General features: G+C 40.6%; 1 protein-coding gene across 2 annotated transcripts in view; it reads left to right on the top strand.

Annotated features, from left to right (window-relative positions):
- USP32 (ubiquitin specific peptidase 32) overlaps positions 1-22735 on the top strand; it is a 329432-nt gene that overhangs the window by 117583 nt on the left and 189114 nt on the right. The window lies entirely within an intron of this gene.

The following is a 22735-nucleotide window of genomic DNA, read 5'->3' as shown; positions in this document are numbered from 1 at the left end:
AAACATACAGCTTTATAATAAGAATTATTCCCGGACTACTGCATGCCACAATTTTGCAAGCATGCAAATGCACACAAGCACTTGTCCTGCAGTGTGAACAACTTTTTCTTAATTACAGTGACTTTATTTTGGTGTATAGACCTACTTTTAAAGCGTAGGTCAAGGCAAAAAAAATAAAAGTATGCAGTGGGCTGACAACACGGCATTTTTTGGGTCTATGGACTGTTGTTAGCCCTAATTAGTTGTCATTTGCTAAACTACTCATATCTCCACAGAATAAAAGCTAATCGTTCTATAGTCTTAAGCCAGGTACACGTGGGCCGAATGCCGGGAGACGTTTGTTTTGGTACAAAAAACGCCCGGCCTCTGTCAGACAATACATGCTGGAAAACCAGCAGCCGACCTACTCCCGATTTAGCGCTCTCAGCCAATGGCTGTCAGAACACAACAGCTCAGCTGTACTAATGTTAGATGGTTTTTTGTCATGCAACCCACTGTTAGTGTGTACTAAAGCTGCACGATTAATCGTTAAAAGTTTGCAATCTCGATTCAACACCCCCCCCCCCCCCTCAAGATCCTCCATTTCCACGATTCATTCATGTAACAAGTGCAGAGCCGTTCTTATCAACATTGCTCGGCGCTGGGAGATAACTATAAACAAACTATCATTTGGTTCTTTTAGATCAAAGGAATTAACTTTGGTCTGTAAATGAGGGCAGTTTAACCACTTAAAGACTAAACCTTTTCTGACACTTGTTGCTTACAAGTTAAAATCAATATTTTTTGCAAGAAAATTACTTAGAACCCCCAAACATTATATATATATTATCTATATGTATGTATGTGTATATAGATATATATAGATATATATATAGAGAGAGAGAGAGAGAGAGAGAGAGATAATTAGCAGAGACTCTAGAGAATAAAATGGCAGTTGTTGCAATATTTTATGTCACACTGTAATTGCGCAGCGGTCTTTCAAACTCCATTTTTGGGGGAAAAAATACACTTCAATGAATCAAAAAAACGAAACGGTAAAGTTAGCACAATTTTTTTGTGTAATGTAAAAGATGATGTTACACCACGAGAATCGTGATCTTTAATCTAAGCAAAAAAATTGCGATTGTCTGTCATTGCCAGAGTCGTGCAGCTCTAGTGAGTACCAGACTTAAAAATAAATAAAAATAGGCATGTGAGAATAAAATAATGGAACTCCTTAGAGAGAGAGAGACCCTGGAGAGCAAGAGGATTGATGTGGTGCTGTTAAGTGAGGTGAAGGAGTAGACAACCCTCCCGTGATCCTAAGTGTGTTTTGACCCTAAACAGCAGTGGATCTATATATCTGGTAAGTGGTTTGTGAAGGTGGAGGTTGCACACGGTGAATGAAGGCTTAAAGTGGAAAGTACAACAGTGGTTGTAAAAGCACATGAAACACTAAGGCACTTTTTCTTGCATAAGGCACTTTATTTGGGACTTTTACACATTTTATTTGGACTTTTTATATTGGCTTGTTGTTTCATATATAATCATGTGGTTTTATGTATAAACAAAAGTATTTTTGTATATAGTATTGAGCACATAATTGGCACTGTGTGTGTATCTATATGTGTGTGTGTGTGTGTGTGTGTGTGTGTGTGTATATATATATATATATATATATATATATATGTATATGTATATATATATATATATATATATATATATATATATATATATATATATATATATATATATATATAATGTGTCGGAAAACACAGAACTCTCCATAGATAAATGAGGACAGAAGCAGGGATCCATTTTTGGTCTGGTTTGCAGAGGTGATGATTTAAGTGTGCCCAAAAGTATCTGCTTTTATAGCCCAGTGCAAGTGCAGATCAACGTCGTGGTTGGAAGGGGGTAGAATGGAATTGTGCTCAGTGTGCGTGTATCCTTATTGTACCCAAAATTTGAAAGAAACGAGATAAAACAGTAGAGAATTAAAATGTGAAGTCTAAAACAAATATATATTTTTTTTTACTTTAGTTCTATGTTAACATGTGCAAACTGTTTATGCACACTAAACTGCAAATCCTCCTAAAATATCATTTTTGTCATAGTTGAGCCTTATTATGCATTGGTAGTGTTTTAGTGAAATTATATTCCGTATATAGTTTCTGGATGATGTGAGTTGTAAAAATGTATTTGTCTGCTGAAAAATCACGGAAAAAATAATTTAGGGAGACTAATATTTAAATGAACTTGTTAAGGAAGGTTATGCTTGTACGTGCACTCATTTATTTATTTATTTCTATTTTATTCTCTTGTCTGACTTATTTTTCTTGGTATTATACATGCTAGAAATCTCAAAAAGCAATATTGGCTTTTGCAATATGAGAAATACATCAATATAGATTATACTAACAGCATATTTATTCTTTGCTGCAGGCAGAAAACAAATACTTTGGTAATATAACATCCAAAGCATATTTGTATGTAGATTATGTCTGCAGCAACATTGTCATATTTGCAGTATAGATGTCAACCCAATTTGTGTTAAATTATGGTGTAATGTAAATTTGGGTAGTTTTTTTGTTCCTATTTTTTACTTCAGACCTTAGGTTTCATATTAGGTAATTTAAAGGGTTCATATCATTTTTACTACTTTGTATAGAGAGCCTTGACATTTTATTGTCTTTCTAATTTTTAAATATAAACTTAAGAGTTGTAAAGGCAGAAGGATTTTTTTATCTTACTGCATTCTATGCAGTAAAATAAAAAACCTTCGGTGTGTAGCAGCCTCCCCTAATTACTTACCTGAGCCTCATCTCCAGCGATGACCACAAATGTCTAAGCCATCTGGGACACTCCTCCTGATTGGCTGAGACACAGCAGCGGCACCATTGGCTCTCGCGGCTGTCAATCGGTCATTCAACCAATCAGGGGAGAGAGGGGACAGGGCTCCATGTTTGAATGGACACAGCTGTGACTCAGCTCGGGAGCCCCCATAGGAAGCTGCTGACCGTAGGGGCACTCGATAGGAGGGAGGGGCCAGGAGCAGCAAAGAGGGACCCAAGAAGAGGAGGATCTGGGCTGCTCTGTGCAAAACTAACTGCACAGAGGTGGTAAGTATAACATGTTTTTTTTTTTTTAAAACAAGACTTTACAATCACTTTAACATTTAATTTGTGAGTAACCACTTAAAGTGGCGTTCCACCCACTTTTACAACTCTTCAGCATCCCTCACTAAACTGTGCACTGTAAACGAATTGGATATTTAAATTTTTTTTTTCTCAGCACCTACTGTATATCTGCTTTATTCATTTTTCACTTCCTCCTCCCTGGCCGTGGCCCATCGCATCATTTCCTGTTTGCAATGACTTCTGGGAAGGGGCGGCAACTTCCTCTGACACTGCCGTTGCTATGGAAACCTGACCTGAAACCTATTACACTGCTTGTGCTGCACCGAGCATGTGCGAGATCTGCAAGGATGAGATCCAGGAAGAAATACAGTCTGGCTTCAGATGCCCACACTTAAGATGGCCACGGCCTGCTGCAAGTTAATAAAATAACAAACTACTGCTATAAACTATCAAAACAGACCTTAGTTTACAGACTAACTTTACTAGAATACATTAAGCTTGTGTATTAAAGGGTTATTTTTATTTAACCACTTAACAACCGGCCCATAGCCGAATGACGGCTGCAGGGCGGTTGCTTAACCCTGGGAGGACGTCATATGACGTCCTTCCGGAATTCCCCTCTCGCGCACCCCCCCTGGGGCACGTACCCAAGCACATCCGTGACCGCCGGGTCCAGAGGACCCGGCACATCACGGATCCCGGTAAATGGCCGCTGATCGCGGCCGTTTACCATGTGATCGCCCCGTCAAATGACGGGGCGATCACATGTAAACAGACCGGCGTCATCTGATGACGCCAGTTCCTCTCCTCCCCTCCTGTGTACCGATCGGTACACTGTGAGCGGAGAGGGGGATGGATGGATGGATGGCTGCAGCGCTGTGGGCTGGATGTGTAGTGCCCACAGCGCTGCACAGAGACATCCAGCCATCCATCCATCCATGCTCAGCCATCCCTACTGCTGTGCAATACTCTGCAAAGCCCCACATTACCCTGGAATACCCCACATTACTCTGCAATACCCCCACAATACTCTGCAAAGCCCCACATTACTCTGCAATACCCCCACAATACTCTGCAAAGCCCCACATTACCCTGCCATACCCCGCATTACCCTGCCATACCCCGCAATACCCCGCCATACTCTGCCATACCCCGCCATACCCAGCCATACCCCGCCATGCTGAGCCATGCTCGGCTGTACTCGGCCTCTGTATGTGGCCAGGCTGTGGAAGTCTCACACGTGGTATTGCCGTACTCAGGAGGAGTAGGAGAATTTATTTTGGGGTGTCATTTTTGGTATGTACATGCTATGTGGTGGAAATATTGTATAAATGGACAACTTTGTGTTAAAAAAAAAAATGCGTTTTAACCAGCCGTCATACGACATCCTTGACTTTGTGCGGGGATATCTGAATGATGGGTGCAGCTACAGGCATCATTCAGATATCAGCTTTTTAGCCGGCGATTCCCTACACCATAAGAACGATCATAGCGGCTGTTCCACTGCTTGATCGTTCTTACGGGAGGCGAGAGGGGATGCCCCCCCCCCGTGCGCTTCTACCGACTCACCGCTACGATCGAAGCCAGGATCGTTTTTTTTTTTTTTTTTTTAATTTCAGGCTTCCCAGCCTAGAGGTGAGATGTGGGGTCTTATTGACCCCATATCTCACTGTAAAGAGGACCTGTCATGCCATATTCCTATTACAAGGATGTTTACATTCCTTGTAATAGGAATAAAAGTGGTCAAAAATTATTTTTTTTTGGAAAAAAGCATTAAACTAAAATAAATAAAGTAAAATGAACAATAAAAAAAATAATTTTTAAAGCGCCCCTGTCCCTGTGTGCTCGCATGCAGAAGCGAACGCATACGTAAGTCCCGCCCACATATGAAAACTGTGTTCAAACCACACATGTGAGGTATCGCTGCGATCGGTAGAGCGAGAGCAATAATTTTGGCCCTAGACCTCCTCTGTAACTCAAAACATGTAACCAGTAAAAATTTTTAAAGCGTCGCCTATGGGGATTTTTGAGTAGCAAAGTTTGGCGCCATTCCACAAGCGCGTGCAATTTTGAAAGGTGACATGTTGGGTATCTATTTACTCGGCATAACTTCATCTTTCACATTATGTAAAAACATTGGGCTAACTTTACTGTTTTGGTTTTTGTAAAGCACAAAACAGTTTTTTTCCCAAAAAAAACGCGTTAAAAAAATTGCTGCGCAAATACCGTGCGAGATAAAAAGTTGCAACGACTGCCATTGTATTCTCTAGGGTCTTTGCTAAAAAAAAAATATAATGTTTTGGGGTTCTATGTAATTTTCGAGCTAATAAATGATGATTTTTACATGTAGGAGAGAAATGTCAGAATTGGCCTGGGTGCTCCAGAACGCCTGAAGGTGCTCCCCTGCATGTTGGGCCTCTGTATGTGGCCATGCTGTGTAAAAGTCTCACACATGTGGTATCGCCATACTCGGGAGTAATAGCAGAATGTGTTTTGGGGTGTAATTTGTGGTATGCATATGCGGTGTGTGAGAAATACCCTGCTAATATGACAATTTTGTGGAAAAAAAAAAAAAGAGTAAAAAAAAAAACCTTGATTTTGCAAAGAATTGTGGGAAAAAATGACAACTTCAAAAAACTCACCATGCATCTTTCTAAATACCTTGGAATGTCTTCTTTCCAAAAAGGGGTCAATTGGGGGGTATTTGTACTTTTCTGGCATGTTAGGGTCTCAAGAAATTAGATAGGCCGTCAGTACTTCAGGTGTGATCAATTTTCAGATATTCGCACCATAACTTGTGGACTCTATAACTTTCAAAAAGACCAAATAATATCCACCGATTTGGGTTATTTTTACCAAAGATATGTAGCGGTATAAATTTTGGACAAAATATATGAAGAAAAATTACTAATTTGCAAAATATTATAACAGAAATGAAGAAAAATGTATTTTTTTACAGATTTTTCGGTCTTTTTTCTTTTACGGCGCAAAAAATAAAGAACCCAGCAGTGATTAAATACCACCAAAAGAAAGCTCTATTTGTGTGAAAAAAAGGACAAAAATTTCATATAGATACAGTGTTGCATGACTGAGTAATTGTCATTCAAAATGTGAGGGCACCAAAAGCTGAAAATTGGTCTGGTTAGGAAGGGGGTTTAAGTGCCCAGTTGTCAAGTGGTTAAAAAGTATAATTTCAGCCGGAACACCACTTTAAGCCCCGGAAGATTCGGCCCCTTAATGACCAGGAATTTTTTTGCGATACGACACTCTGTCACTTTAACTGACAATTGCGCGGTCGTGCGACGTACAAAATTGATGTCTTTTTTTCCCCCCACAAATAGAGCTTTCTTTTGGTGGTATTTGATCACCTGCGATTTTTTTATTTTTTGCGCTATAAACAAAAAGAGTGACAAATTTGAAAAAAATATATATTTTTTACTTTTTGCTATAATAAATATCCCCTAAATTAAAAAAAAAAAAAAAAATGCAAATTTCTTCATAAGTTTGGGCTGATATGTATTCTTCTATATATTTTTAGTATAAAAAATCACAATGAGCGTATATTGATTGATTTGCGCAAAAGTTATAGTGTCTACAAAATGGCATTTATGGCATTTTTATTAATTTCTTTTTTTAATAGTAATGGCGGGGAACAGCGATTTTTAGTGGGACTGTGACATTGCGGGGGACAGATCGGACACTTTTGACACTTTTTGGACACCATTGACATTTATACAGCGGTCGGAGCTAACAATAGTCACTGATTACTGTATAAATGTCATCGGCAGGGAAGGGGTTAACACTAGGGGGCGAACAAGGGGTTAAATGTGTGTCCTAGGGAGTGTTTCTAACTTGGGGGGGGGGCTGGGACTGCCTGGGGAAGGAGACCGATTGCTGTTCCTAAGCATTAGGAATAACTGATCAGTCTCCTCACCCCTGACATAACGGAGATCTGTCTATTTACATTGACAGACCTCGTTCTGTCTCTGTATGGAGCGATTGCAGGTGCCTGGTAATGATTAAGCACAGGTCAGATGTGTGAAACGTGTCTACGTGACTAATACCTGGTGTCCTTGGTGTATCCTGGTCGTTTTCAATTAAAAAAACGCCCCCTAGTGGTCTTAAAGTGGCCGACATACAGCTACGACGTACAGCCAACCTGCCGCTGGTTGGGAAGAAGTTAAAGTTATCGTAAAGGCTCTTTTTGTTATTGGGGAAAAAAAAACATGTTATAAGTACCTCCTCTGTGCAGTTGGATTTGCATAGAGCAGCCCAGATCCTCCTCTTCTCGGGTCCTCTTCTGCTCTCCTGGCCCCTCCCTCTGGTGAGTGCCCCCTCAGCCAGCAGCTTGCTACAGGGGGCACCTGAACCAAGCCAGAGCTCCGTGTATCCATTCAGACACAGGACCCGGCCCTGCCCCCCTCTCTCCCCTGATTGGCTGACTGATTTTGATTGGCAGCCAATGGCGCTGCTGCTGTGTCTCAGCCATTTAGGAGGAGTGTCTGGGACAGCTAAGAGAATGCATTAAGATAAAAAACCTTCTGCCTTTACAACTCCTTTAAACTTAAACTGAACGTGTATGCACCTGGGAAGATTATAAAAAAGCAAGCACTGCATTGTAGTATAAATTGGCATATTTGTGTCAGCTAATGCTGGTTTATTCTTATTTTTTATTTGTCTTTTATTTTTCTTTCTTTTCTTTCTCACAGTTGCTTAGCTGACACACGCTCAGACTAAATTTAGCGGGTTCCCAAATGTGTAACCTTAATTATGACTTTCTACATATTGATGTAGGAAAGCCTCTATTGTAATTTGTCTAGGCTGTTCTTATATTCACATAATTGATGAGACTTGTATTACCACCTAGTGGATATTTAAACCAGCAAACCTTCTTTTTTTTTTTTTTTTTTAACGTAGATGTTTTATTTCTTGTGAATAATTTGAGTTGAAACTAGGACAGACGGTAAAATTGGCTGAATATTTAAACTTTCACTTTGTTACAAAATATATATACATTGCTACATTGATTCTTTTTGACTCGTGATAGCTGGCCAAGCCAAATTGACTTGTTTATAATGCAATTAAAGTAGAACCAAAGGCAATTTTTTTTTCATTTTGGATAGCGTAGGACGAGGGTTATAACCCCTGTCAGATTTTTTTTTTACCATCTGTGTCCCATTGCAGACACTTCCTGTCCCATAGCTAAACAGGAAGTGAGAGGAAATCCCTGTGAATTAAAGTGGTTGTAAACCTCCATTTTCAAGTTGCACCTATAGGTAAGCCTATAATAAGGCTTACCTATAGGTACAGAAAATATCTCCTAAACGTGCGCCATTTCTTCACGAGCGAGTACCGTGACTGGCGGCTCCAACGTGGAAGTGATGTCACGCTACTCCGGCCAGTCACAAAGCCAGAGTCCACCACCCCGGAAGGAGGAGGGGTGAGCATGGATAAGGCCTCCAGCAGGGACAGCCCGGGCTTCGTTTGCAGGTAAGTGTCACATAATGAGCTAGTATGTGATGCAGTGTTCTCGCGCTCTCTCTTTTTTTTTTTTTTTATTCTTGCAAAAATGCTGAGCTGCAAGAGAGAGTGGATTGTGATGCGTGGGCAGGGGAGGTAAGCTAGGAGTCTTCGTTTGTTGATTTCTGTGGCCACTCATCCTGTGCTGGGTGCATTCTGGGAACTGCAAGGCAGACTGGGTAGGACAATAGTGTGATCAGCAGAAGAGGTGGGTATTTGGGGAACAAAGCATATCATTTTAATATATTGGGGGTGTTGTGCTGCATGGGGACCTTTTTTCTGAAAAGTGTGTAAAGTTGGACTTACAGTACACTTTAAATACAAGCAGTGTTACTGTTTGAATGTGACTTCAGGCTCTTGCAATTCCTGTACAGCAGAGCTCAGACCAGGGAAGGTAGGAGCAGCCCAAGGAGCCAATGATTTGTGTTTTAGTGCAAGAGTCATTGTAGGAGGAGCTCATCAGTCTGCTGCTTCCTGTAAGGACCGGTTCACACCAGGAATTGCACAGTGTGCTGTGCATTCCTGTGCGATTCACATGCAGTCTGTGAGGTGCGCTTTCATCCCATTCATATTAAATGGATTGAAATTGCACCACAAGTAGTGCCTGCATTACTGTTAGAAACTCACTGCAACCGAAACACATGGTACTTCTGTACCATGTGATCCAGTGCAGGCAAACACACTGCGTTTGTGACCTGCGTCTGGGGTATTATTAATTATTGACACCTGTTGTAGATCACAACTGCAGTGCGTTTTGAACGCGGTATGGATAAATGTGCACCACATTCTGGTGTGAACTGGGCCTAAATGTTACATATCACCATCAGAGGAAAAGGTCTCCTCTCCTGCCAGACAAGGCTATTCTGTGTGGTTGAGCTGTGTAAATCTCCCAACTGAATGGACACAAATAGAAATCCTTTGCTCTTTTATGTTTTTCCTATGTTTGCCTGGAGTTCAGTTTTAAAGAGATTTTCTACTTTGCACTAAAAGTAGATCTGAGATTCAAACCTTAGTGAGATGTTGCTTTACCAAAGGCAAATAGGCTGTTTACTTTGCCAGGGAGTTTGGCTTATGCCGCGTACACACGACCGGTTTTGCCGTCGGAATAAACTCCGAAGGTTTCTCCGACGGAATTCCATTCAAGCGATCTTGCCTACACACGGTCAAACCAAAGTCCGACCGTCAAGAACGCGGTGACGTACAACATGTACGACGGGACTAGGAAAAGGAAGTTCAATAGCCAGTAGCCAATAGCTTCCGTCTCGTACTTGCTTCAGAGCATGCGTCGTTTTTTGGTCCGTTGGAACAGCATACAGTCGATCGGTTTTCCCGATAGGTATTGGTTCCATTGGAAATATTTAGAATATGTTCCATTTCTAGGTCCGTCAGAATTTTCGAAAAAAAAAAGTCCGATGAGGCACACACACGATCGGAATAGACGATGAAAAGCTTCCGTCTGACTTTTTCTGTCGGACATTCCGCTCGTGTGTACGCGACTTTAGTGAATGTGATGAAAATTCACTTTGCAAGGAATACTCAAACACAGTGATTTTTTTTTTTTTTTTGGTTCCTCCCCCTTTTTTACTGGCACATAATTGGATGATGGTCTGAGCTTCACTGCAATTAAAGCGGAGCTCCTCCTGAAAAGGGAAGCTCCACTTGTCTTCCTCCTCCCTCCCTCCGCTGCTACATTTGTAACCTTTTGGGGGAAGGGGGGAGCAGGTACCTGGTTTTTATAGGTTCTGGCTGAGTTTGCTGCGTCAAAGAGTGAGCCGGAAGTTCGGCCCCCTCTTCCTTCGCAGCTGGCCCAGTCACAGAGCGCAGCGAGATTTGCGTATGCACAGTAGGAACCGGCTGTGAAGCCGCAAGGCTATACTTCCATTTTCCCTTAACCAAGATGGTGGCGCCAGCACCGGAGAGCAGATTTAAGAATCGGCTCAGGTGAGGACACCGCTAGATGCCTGGACAGGTAAGTGCCCTAATAGTAAAAGTCAGCAGCTAGAGTATTTGCCTTTTAGTAAATCAACCCCATGGTCTCACTCCATGGCATCCCCTTCTTAGGTCATAGTGGAATCTTAATCCTGGCCCTTTCTGCCCTGCCACATTCAAACTCCATAGCTTAATATTCTTGTTTTTTTTAAATGCAATACATATTTGGTGCTTTTGTAGCGTTTTCTTCAATTATAACTGATAAATAATTGTATTGAATAATGCCTGATATTTTTCTGTTTGGTGTTACATTCTTACTTGATACAGTAGGGGTTTCACAGTTGTAAAGATTCAGCGAAATAGTTTCTTTGATTTGCCCGTAGGCAGTACTTTTGTTATACTATGCCAAGGATTCACGCAGGGTGACTGTTTTACATCAGGACACCAGACAAACAAAAGTAATAAACCTTCAGGAAAGCACCATAACCAGTGTGAAACATTATTGTCTCGTAACAGTTTTACAATCAGTAGGAGTAGACTAATTTCCAGTCTGATTGGGGGAGAAGGCAAGAATTTATAATCCAGCATTGTCATAAATTTAGATGGCGAACAAAGCACAGGGAGTCTGTATACATTACATAGTTTGTGAATCGAATGCCTATTACACACGATGAGAAAATCAGATGAAAAATACCGCTTTCAGAGCAATAGTAGGATAATCTGATCATTTACTACACAACTGTCGAGCTGATCACGTCCGTTCATCTGAAATGATCTGAAGGTATAACCACAAACATTTTTTTCTTGTACGATACCAGACTGTACGATTTTCCTTTAGACCCCTTTCACACTTGGGCAGTGCAGGTGTTAGCGGTAAAGTGCTGCTAGTTTTAGCGGCGCTTTACCGCTGTTATAGTGCTGCTTTTCGGCCGCTAGTGGGCGCTTTTAACCCCCGCTAGCGGCCTAAAGAAAGGGTTAATAGCGCCCGTGTAACTGTGCTGCCGAACTGCTTCAGCAGCGCTGCCTATTCATTTCAATGGGCAGTGCGTGAGCGGCACCGCCCCACTGCCCTTGCAGGACTTTTTTTTTTTCCCATCCTGCAAGCACACTGCCCCAGTATGAAAGCACTCAGGCTTTCACACTGGGGTGGCTTGAGAGGTGCTTTTCGGGTGCTATTTTTGCGCTAAAATGTTTGAAAAGCGCCCCGGTATGAAAGGAATCTTAATCAGTACAGTACTCATCTGAAGAAAAAAATACAATACAATAAAAGGCATTACATCACTTCCGAAGTTGTATTCTGTCGTACAAGAATTTTTGTAACTTTAGTAACCTCTTCATTTTCGATATGAGACTAACATGCAGGAAAAAAAAATTGTTTATCCTATATTCTCATCATGTGTACAAGGCTTAAGATCCTTTTTGAGGCACAGCTCTTACTGTAAAGAACCCTTTGTATGTGAAGGTTAAACCTCTTTATCTGCAGTAGCAAACTGTGTTCATGTATCTTTGGGCATCAGAGAAAAATTGCCTTCCCTTAAGAATGATGCTTGCGTCATCAAATACAGAATTTTTCAGTTGGGGAGAATATTTTATTCAAAAATGTAAAATCTGAGCTGGAAAAATTCCTCATATGCTCACACATCCATAGTTTTCTGTGCAATCCATTGGAATGTGTTCGCTTCCAGATAATAATTTTTTTTTTTTTTGTGTAACTTCCATTGTGTTGCGACAAGCAGACAAACTCTTCTAGGTAAATGATATATACTTTGCAAGGATTTTAGGAAACTCTTTTGAAGATTCTTTCTCTGTTTTGAAGAAATTGCAGTTTCACACTGTGCCTTCTCAGAATGATTTCTGAATTGAAGGGTCTTTAAAAATCGTCCTCTAGTGCAATCTCAGTGTTGTAATGAGAAAAGCTGCAGTGTCTGCATCCCTTTAGGCAAGCATAAGCCTTCAAGAGTATCTTGCTGACATTGAAACTCCTATCTCAGCAGGAGGTGCTTGAAATATGATTTGTATGTTTGTGCACGCAGCGAGAAAAGAAGCATTTAAACACTTTCTAAGGGCTTTCTGTATACCAACAGGGTACAGGAATGCCTCCAGGTTGCTATATTGCCAGGAAGCCACATTTTAATTATTTGACAGTTTTATAAAATTACAGTATTTTCAGACAGCAAAAGAAAGGTAACTATAAAGTTTATCTTAAAAATAACATTAAAGTGAAACTCTGTGCTAATAACTACATGCATAGTTGAAATATGTACCAATACCTACCGCAACTGTTTTGTTTACACTTCAGCTGTCAGCAATGGTACTAAGCATCGAAAAGTTATTTCAAAATGAAATAATTTGTATTTTTTTGTTTTTAATTTTGCGCTTTTTTTCAATGTGAAATGTGTAAATATATGGTAAAGGTGTAAAAATATTATCGTACAAAGCAAACAAAAAAAAAAGTTATAATTATTAATAGTTTACAAAATAGAAGTGAAAAAAAAATCCGTAGGAAAATAATAATTAAATGGAGAAGGCAAATAATAAGAAATTAGGGCTGATTAGAGTAAATTGAGGGTTAATAAGGGGTTAAAACAGGAACATTTAAGGACTTGCCGACCAGCCGCCGTCATATGGCAGCAGGTCGGCACATTCCTGCGAATCGCCATAGCTGTACATCGGCTTTTTTAAGAGCCAATAGCAGGCATGCCGCTGAACAGTGGGGGACCCCATGCACGAGGCCAGTGGCCACCCGTGATCGCGGGTACGAGAGCCAGAACATTCTGAGAGGGGAGGAGAGACACATCTGCTGTTTCTAGTAATTGGGAACAGAAGTGTATAAGTGTAGCGCTAAAGTATTGACCCCAGACGAAGTCTAATGAAACGAAACACATCGGGAAGGACTCCACTGCTGCCATTATTTTATGCAAACGCTTGAAAGATCACTTTATAAATGTAAGTGTTTTACTTATTAAAATTTTAACAGTTTACGGATTTATGCTATGTGGCCCTTTCTTTTCATGTCCCTCATTCAATTAACCAACATATATACCTGATGTGCAACCACCCCCGTATGGAGATCAATTTCCTATAAAGTTTCGGGACGCCCTGGGTTCCAATTGTAGAGGATCCCCAAGATTCCATCCTGGTTGCCGGTTCATTATATAAGCCTGTTTGATTCATGGAACGTATGTTCTTTTGAGTTCAAACTATCTGGTAAGCTTACATCTGCTTTGGTGGGGGCTTCATTGCACTAGTGCTTTCAGCTTTTACCCATTCTGTTTTAACGCCAATGCGGTGAATAGGATCTTCACTTTCCTCAGTACACACTGTGGACTTTACAGAATTTTCACTGACTTTTTCTATATATGACTTTTTTGTATTTAACTTTTATTAATTCACAAGGCACTTGTCATATGTGATATTTTTGTGATTTTGTGTTTATTTCAGTAGATATTATGGTTTGTAGATTTAATTGATTCACTGATATTTTGTGATCCACTTTTCAATGATAATAGTTGGTGTTAACCAACCTAAATATTTTAGCGTTGCACTTATACACTTCTGTTACTTCAACAAAATTATCTGTTTGTTGTGTTAGCTGCTATCACCAGTTTAGGCAGCGCGGGGTACCTTTTTATATCACTAGTAATTGGGAACAGCAATATGTCTCCTCCTCCATTCAGTCCCATCCCCCCACAGTTAGAAACACACATGAGGGAACACATTTAACCCCTTGATCGCCCCCTAGTGTTAACCCCTTCTTTGCCAGTGACATTTATACAGTAATCAGTGCATTTTTATAGCACTGATCGCTGTATAATTGTCAATGGTCCCAAAAATGTGTCAAAAGTGTCCTATCTGTCTGCCGCAATGTCACAGACCCGCTAAAAATTGCAGATCCCGCTATTACTAGTAAAAAAAAAATGCCATAAATCAATACCCTATTTTGTAGACGCTATAACTTTTGCGCAAACCAATCAATATACGCTTATTGCTTATTTCTTTTTTTTTTTTACTTGACAGGTTGCTTTAAACTGACTTCATCTGCAGATCAAAGTTTATTACTTTGAACTGTAGATTAAGAAACGGAAAGATACAAAAAGAAACCATGTTAACTTTTTATGCAAATATGTATAAGTGGGGTAATGGCGCTCCCTGACGAGTAAATGGACAGGTGAGTACTATAGGGTACCAATAATAATTGCAATCAATATACCAACTTCACTGCGAGTAGCCCCGCCTGGGTGAGTTGCATAAATAAATAAATGCCAAACAACCGCGGAGGGACAAATCTCCCTCCACGTTCGTGAGTATGCAAATAAAAGATTTGAAAATTAATAATTAGTGATAGTGTTGGTAGAAGTACCTACCCTTTTAAACATAATCCGTGTAAGTGCAATCGTGAATGGTGCTTAATTGAGTATGTCACTCATAAGCATGTGCACACTCCAAACATATATAATACTAAGCCTGTGCCTAAACCAAGTGTTGATATCTCAAACCATAGGTACCAATAAACCATTAAATATCTATAAAATGTATGTTACTTGAGCACCCAAACATACATTAGGCTACTGCCAAATTATAAATCCTCAGACTTGTGCATAAAACAAAGTGCATTAAACATATAAAAACATATGAACCTTAATTGCTATTTTAATCACTTAAAAAGTGTATATGAGCAATCCTGCAAATGTTAACCAGTCCGTAATTGTGAAGGAAATCTTGCGGTGAATAAGTAACTCAGGAAAAATTGAAGATGACTTTAGAGTGTGACTTGAGTGTATTCAAACGTCCTTGGTGACTTTGTGCTCCCCCTCAAGGATCCCCACTCACCAGATCCATTCACCCCAAAGGGGTAACTCGCATAGAACGGTAATCCTTACGATCTCCCTGCCGACGTGGTGGATGGATTTCCCAGGAAGGTCCTCAGCATGTGTAGGGTAATGGCTCTCAGTCACTCATATAGAAAGAAAGAGGAATAGTGGACTCCCATAGTGTAGTAGCAAAAAATATATTTATTTAATCCAACGTAAAAATCTTTCAGTTAAAAAACTATAGTCCAGATCAACTGGCTATAGTAGTAAGCAGCAAACACTTGTTAAAATAAACTTACTAACATAGGCCTAGGCAACAGCCTAAACAATGCCTAGCATAACCGCTCTCATGAATGTAAAAAATTTTTCGGCCAGGTAGCCTGTAACACAAGGTGGAAGTGAACCAAGCGTTTGCGCTCCACCTGCGTTCCACCGGCCTTCTGAGCGGAAATGACGTAGCGTGTGTGGCGCCGTCGTACGCATTTCGTCTTAGACGTCCTCATAGACGTGTTACAGGCTACCTGGCCGGAAAATTTTTTACATTCATGAGAGCGGTTATGCTAGGCATTGTTTAGGCTGTTGCCTAGGCCTATGTTAGTAAGTTTATTTTAACAAGTGTTTGCTGCTTACTACTATAGCCAGTTGATCTGGACTATAGTTTTTTAACTGAAAGATTTTTACGTTGGATTAAATAAATATATTTTTTGCTACTACACTATGGGAGTCCACTATTCCTCTTTCTTTCTATATGAGTGACTGAGAGCCATTACCCTACACATGCTGAGGACCTTCCTGGGAAATCCATCCACCACGTCGGCAGGGAGATTGTAAGGATTACCGTTCTATGCGAGTTACCCCTTTGGGGTGAATGGATCTGGTGAGTGGGGATCCTTGAGGGGGAGCACAAAGTCACCAAGGACGTTTGAATACACTCAAGTCACAATCTAAAGTCATCTTCATTTTTTCCTGAGTTACTTATTCACCGCAAGATTTCCTTCACAATTACGGACTGGTTAACATTTGCAGGATTGCTCATATACACTTTTTAAGTGATTAAAATAGCAATTAAGGTTCATATGTTTTTATATGTTTTATGCACAAGTCTGAGGATTTATAATTTGGCAGTAGCCTAATGTATGTTTGGGTGCTCAAGTAACATACATTTTATAGATATTTAATGGTTTATTGGTACCTATGGTTTGAAATATCAACACTTGGTTTAGGCACAGGCTTAGTATTATATATGTTTGGAGTGTGCACATGCTTATGAGTGACATACTCAATTAAGCACCATTCACGATTGCACTTACACGGATTATGTTTAAAAGGGTAGGTACTTCTACCAACACTATCACTAATTATTAATTTTCAAATCTTTTATTTGCATACTCACGAACGTGGAGGGAGATTTGTCCCTCCGCGGTTGTTTGGCATTTATTTATTTATTTATGCAACTCACCCAGGCGGGGCTACTCGCAGTGAAGTTTGTATATTGATTCCAATTATTATTGGTACCCTATAGTACTCACCTGCCCATTTACTCGTCAGGGAGCGCCATTACCCCACTTATACATATTTACATATATCCGAAACACCTTGGGGAGTTTCTTTAGGGGGGCTGCATACCTTGCAACTGTCCTAAGCGCAGTCACTATACTTTATCTAATGTTAACTTTTTAACTTTCTGTTTCAGGGGCTGAGCAACTGAGCAATGTGGTTGATAAACATTGCCCGGCTGCTTTTTTTTTTTTGTGACAGCTCCAATTGCCGGGACTTGGTTTACACTTTAGCTGTCAGCAGGAAACCCCACTGATTCATTGGTTGTTAAGGACATGGCGGCCCCACTCCTTAAAAAATGATAATTGCCGGCTTTATTTTTTTACATTTTAGCTGTTGGTGGGGGAATTTCGCTGACAGCTGAAAGAACGGTGCCTGAAAGTATTGGTGTCAGTTATTAGAGGATTTGCACGAGTACTGATACTTATGCAAATGCTTATTATCGGTACCGATACCAGTATCTGTTGCAACCCTGATTCCTGGGATTAAAGGGCCTCTGTTGACTGGCTTTTGCTTGTTTCAAGCAGAATTTACATTCCCATGGAGGTTTATGGGAATACGTTGAAGCATGTCAAATTTAGGTCAGAAGGAGGTCAACTGTAGGTTGAATGCACCTGCCATTTAATTTTTTTTTACTCTTTTTTTTTTTTTTTTAGAAGGTTTTCATTATAACAGACACATTGAAATTCACATCTGTTAAGGTCATAAGCCATCATGTACAATGTAGACCAAAGTGTATACAATATCTCTAGAAAAATAGATAACAATCAGTGTTCATATAGAAAGAAAGAAAATGACTGCATAGGTGAAATAACATATCGTATACATTTGGCAAAATATACCATAGTATGATGCTACCCAGAATTTTCCAGCTTTCTAAATACAGAGAGAGAGCAGTCATTGAGTGTCTGAGGGTATACCCCAGAACAGAGGGAAATCAGAGCAGATTTGAGAAGAAAAAGAAACAGGTATGCGGCTTTCTTCCCAAGGGAAACGGTTAATAATGGAGGGGATAAAGAAACTAGAAATTAACGTCGGGAACATTTCCCAGGCTATCATTCCAGCTCGATCTTTATTTGTTACAAGGCCAGAAGCCAGGACATCGACCCAACATCTTTAGCCGGTTTTAGCAAGGTAATTGTTGGTATCTAGAGGAGAATTTCAAGTCGTTTCAATTATACAATTTTTTGTTTTGGTCAGAAATCATGTCTTTGAGAACTGCCATAAGGTCCTCCATCTCTTGGATATCATTCACTCTGGCAAACCAATGTCTCAGTGATGTTGGGAATGAATCCATGAGCTAAGGATACATGCTTTAGCTGCGTTTAGCAGCTGAAGCAGCACAGACTTCTTACACGACAGGTTTGTCTTGCAGGGCATGGGGGTTAAATGGCTGTCATTGGCTTTTGAATGACCTCTGCCGTCTCAAACTGATGCCGTCAACACAAGACCATTGAGTTTGTTGAAAAAGGCCCTTACACAGTCCTATGACATAGCACAGCCATCCTGGTGACTTGTCTATTAAGCCACACAGCTAGGTCACTTTCCACCCTCAAGCTGGCCATAGACGGGGACCAGCCAAGATTCAAACCATGTATGGACAGACTGATTGTACCCAAGCTGATCGATCAACTTGGGTACAACCAGCCTGTTGGATTTTTAATGCGATTGTTGCTAACGGCTATTGCCACTAGCTGTAATCGCTGTGTGTTTTCCCAGCAGGGATGGCTCCCCATGTCCCCCCACTAGGAAAACACAATAAAACACAATAGCTCCATAGGAAGGATTCCCCCTATCAGCACTGAGTGTGATCACAGGAAAGAAAATCACACCATCTATGGCCGGCTTCAGCCCATGATTGGACAGTGAGCCTAGGTTCACATTGCTGCGGGATAGAAATCGTGCGAGTTCAGCTGAAAGATTTCAACTCGGCAATGCAGTCTGACTTCGGGGGCGATTTGACAGACATCTGTGCGGGTTCATGCACAGATGTCTATACAAATTGCCCCCAAAGTCGCCAGAAGTAGTATAAGAACTACTTTTGGGAATCGGTCCGTTGCGGACGGTGCCATTGCCGGCAATAGCCGCCGATTTCACAAATCGGACGAATGTGAACCTAGGCTGAAAGATGTAACAGACGGATGATTTTTGTTCTTTGTCAGCCCATGTGACAATAGGACACAAGTTTGGCCTCAAACACTGCTACTACTACTTAACTACTCCCTAGAGTTCTGCTGTACACAGGAGGGATTACTTCTAGCTTTATATACTAGCTGGACTTATAAAATATATTCCTGAATTTTTTTTTTTTTTTTAAATACATAACTGCATTCATTTTTACAGTATCTGCCTGGCGTTCAGCTTTAAAGTGTATGTTCACCTTCAGCAACATTTTTAAAAAAAAAATATACAATTAAATTTCTTCTGAATAATACATAGCCGCATTCTTCCCGGCCCCTTGATCCTCCTCCATTCTGTAGTTTGCAGGACAGGCTGGACATTGCATCTGTGTGTGCGCGCTAATAGCACCCCGGGCTGTTAAAACTCCAGGCATGCGTAGCGCATGCTTTCTTTCTTCAGCAGAGCTCAAGGTGACCACTGCAGGCTGTTCAAACTGCACATGTGCGTAGCGCACTCTCTCCTTCTCTAGCTCGTGTGATGTCTAGCTCTCTAGCAATTGTAATGTTCAGCTTGTCCTGCAAATGGCAGGACAGAAGGGGATCGAGGATCTAGCGGATTTTGTGGAGAGGGCCCCCACAGCTGCATGTGTAACGTGAGGAGTTGCAGCATTTAAAACCCGAGGAGGCCTGGTATGTAATATTTAGAAGATATGATAAATATTGTTGAAGGTGAACTTGCACTTTAAATGTCAGCATGGAATTTGTAACCGTTTTTATGCTTTTTCTCAATTTATCTAGCAGAAGTTATGTTTTTCCTTTTACGTTGATCATATTACACAGCTATGCTATACAGTTTCTAATACATAAGTGTTCTGTGAATACTGCCTAGAGGTAATCTGCTAATTATATGCTTTTGCCATGTCCTTAAATTAACTTTCATTTATTTGCCTTTTCATACCATGCAGATTCTTTAGTTTGATTATTCCATTGTACTTTAACGGCACCCAAAGCATTTATTAGCTTCATGCAGTGGATTAATTCTCTGTCTCTTTTATGAAGCTTTTTTTTTATTTGTGAAAAGTTCTTCATGAAGTGAATGAGAAACAGTATATAAGTATTCACTTTTCTGTTCCAGCTGTTTGTTATTAAGGCCTATCCACAAAAATCATCTAAATTATTAAGAGACTCCATTTGTAGTCAGATGCTTGTTTTACAAGAAAAGTAACTGAGAAAAACTGCAGTTCACGTTAATGAAGTGTCTAGGATAGGTAGAGTTTTTTTTAAAATGTATTTATTTATTTATTTTATTTTGTAGAGTTGGCTATTATATTTCACTTTGCAGATAAATAATTTTTTAAGCGATTCTCTGTTCACAATGGCTTGTTCCATTTTTTTCATTTCAATATAGCACGCCATTTTTAGGTGTATTACTTTTGAGCATTGCAAACTGACTGCATTTGGAGCAAATGTCGGCGTGCATATGGGTGCTTAACGCAATGCTTGGCACACTACGGGTGCCTTCTTCTAGTGCATCTCAATGGGTGGCTGCACGCAGCGGCAGTGGGTCCTATACTGTCATTATGTAGGCTCTGCGTGCTATATGACCATGAAGCTTTATTATTACTACTTAATATTATACGTGATTTGTCTACAGGGGCTTTATGTTTTGAAAAATCACAAAATAAACATACATGGATTTTAATTACAGGAGTTGCATTTTTTTCATTTTAAAGTGATACTAAAGGGTCAGCTTTAAAAAAATAAAAAATAAAAAAAAATGTTATACTTACCTGCTCTGTGCAATGCACACATACATGTAATCCTCCTTCTCGGGTCCTGAATGCCCCTATAGCAAGGTGTGTGCTCACTCCTGTGCTGCCTCTGTGTATCCAAAAGAGACACAGAGCGTGGTTCGGCCCCACCCCCCGCTCCCTCCTCACTTTCTGTGATTGACAGCAGTGAGAATCAATGGCTCCCGCTGCTGTATTTCAGCCTCTCAGCCGATGAGGAGGGAGACACCCAGGAGAGCCGCTGCTTTCATGCACATTGCTGGATCAGGGCTTGCTAAAGTATTTTGAGGGGGTAGGGGGGGGGCTGAGGGGGGAGCTGCACACTGAAGAATACTATGCAAGAAGGCAAAGACTTTCAGCCTTTACAAGCACTTTTTGTTTTGTTCTTCACAAAATAACCCATCGCTGATTTTTAAAAAATTTTTTTATTACTTTTTTTTTAGCCTAGAGTCTCACTTTGGGGTCATGAAACTCTGTAAATGAATGAATGTGGTAAAGTGCAAATACCCTGTTGTCTTAAGACCAGTTTCTAGTGCTTAGGGTTGGAGTGTGTATCCTAGGCCCTGGTTGTGTATAGCAAATCCAAAGAGTATACAAGTACACAGTACATACGGCGCTCCTAGGAGAAGTGCAAAGTCCCTCGGGCCATTGGAACTTTCATCTGTATCTGTAGACCATCAACAGGGTAGAGGAATGGATGAGGAAACTTGATGGATGGATGGCTGAACAGTAGAAGGGACCGAAACTGGAACCTGTACAGATCCTGCAGAAGATCTGTGTAGGATCACCTCATTGTAGAAGAAAACTAACAGCAGGGTGCCTAGGTCCGTACCAGAAAAAAAACTTTATTAAAATAAGCAGCACACTTTTACATTTGAAGTTAGCATAAAACCGCATGGATAAGGAACACTGGAGGCCAAGCAGCTGTAATCAGTGTGAGGCTGTAGGGCATCACTGAGCAAACAGACGGAGAATGACAGGCAGCCAGCCAGTTCGAAGTATGGATATTGGCGGCGGCGTTCTAGGCTGCACATGAGGATGACAGCTATCAAAATGCCTGGTGGATGTCTGGAGAGGGGGTGTGCATGAAGCGTTTTCAGGGACTTTGCCCTCTTTTACAAATGCATCTGCACACCCCCTCTCTCGACATCCACCAGGCATTTTGATAGCGGTCATCCTCGTGTGCAGCTTAGAACGCGTCGCTAATATCCATTTTTTGAGCTGACTGGCTCCCTGTCATCCTCGGTCTCTATTTGCTCAGTGATGCCTACAGCCTTACACTGATTACAGCTGCTTGGTCTCCGGTGTTCCTTATTCATGCTGTTTTATGCTAACTTCAATGTAGTGCTGCTTTTTTAAATAGTGTTTTATTTGATACTGACCTCAGCGCCCTGCTGTTCGTTTTTTTTTTCCTCCTGGTTGTGTATAGGACCTCGACTTTGTTCCAAGTTCATATGAATATCTGCCCCCCTTTAACACCAAGTCGTAGGGCCAGTTCATACTAATGAATGCATATGAGATAGGGACCTTAGATTTAAAGCTTCTTGAGGGCAGGGACTGACGTAGATGGACAGCTAACACCTAATCAGTCTTCAATATGTCAGTTTTTTCTAACTTGCATCTCTGCCTTTAATATGGCAGTATTTTGTATAACACGATTGTCGTGTTCGAGAGCGGGAGATGCAAGGTATATGTAACTTGTGGTAATTTTCTGTCACCTTGCATGTAATGTGACGGCTGTATTGTAACTCAGCATTCTCTCATAATATGACTTTAGGTTTTAAGTAATGTTGCAGGTTATAATTTCCAAAAGCAGTTGCAGATACTAGTACAGAAACAGGCCCATGCAGGCCTCTAATTATATGTTTCAAGGAGAAGTAGGTCTGCAC

Source organism: Aquarana catesbeiana, linkage group LG02 (assembly GCF_042186555.1).
Source record: "Aquarana catesbeiana isolate 2022-GZ linkage group LG02, ASM4218655v1, whole genome shotgun sequence".
Lineage (NCBI taxonomy): Eukaryota > Metazoa > Chordata > Amphibia > Anura > Ranidae > Aquarana > Aquarana catesbeiana.
Note: the sequence above shows the minus strand (reverse complement) of the source record. Positions and strands in the feature narration are given on the sequence as shown.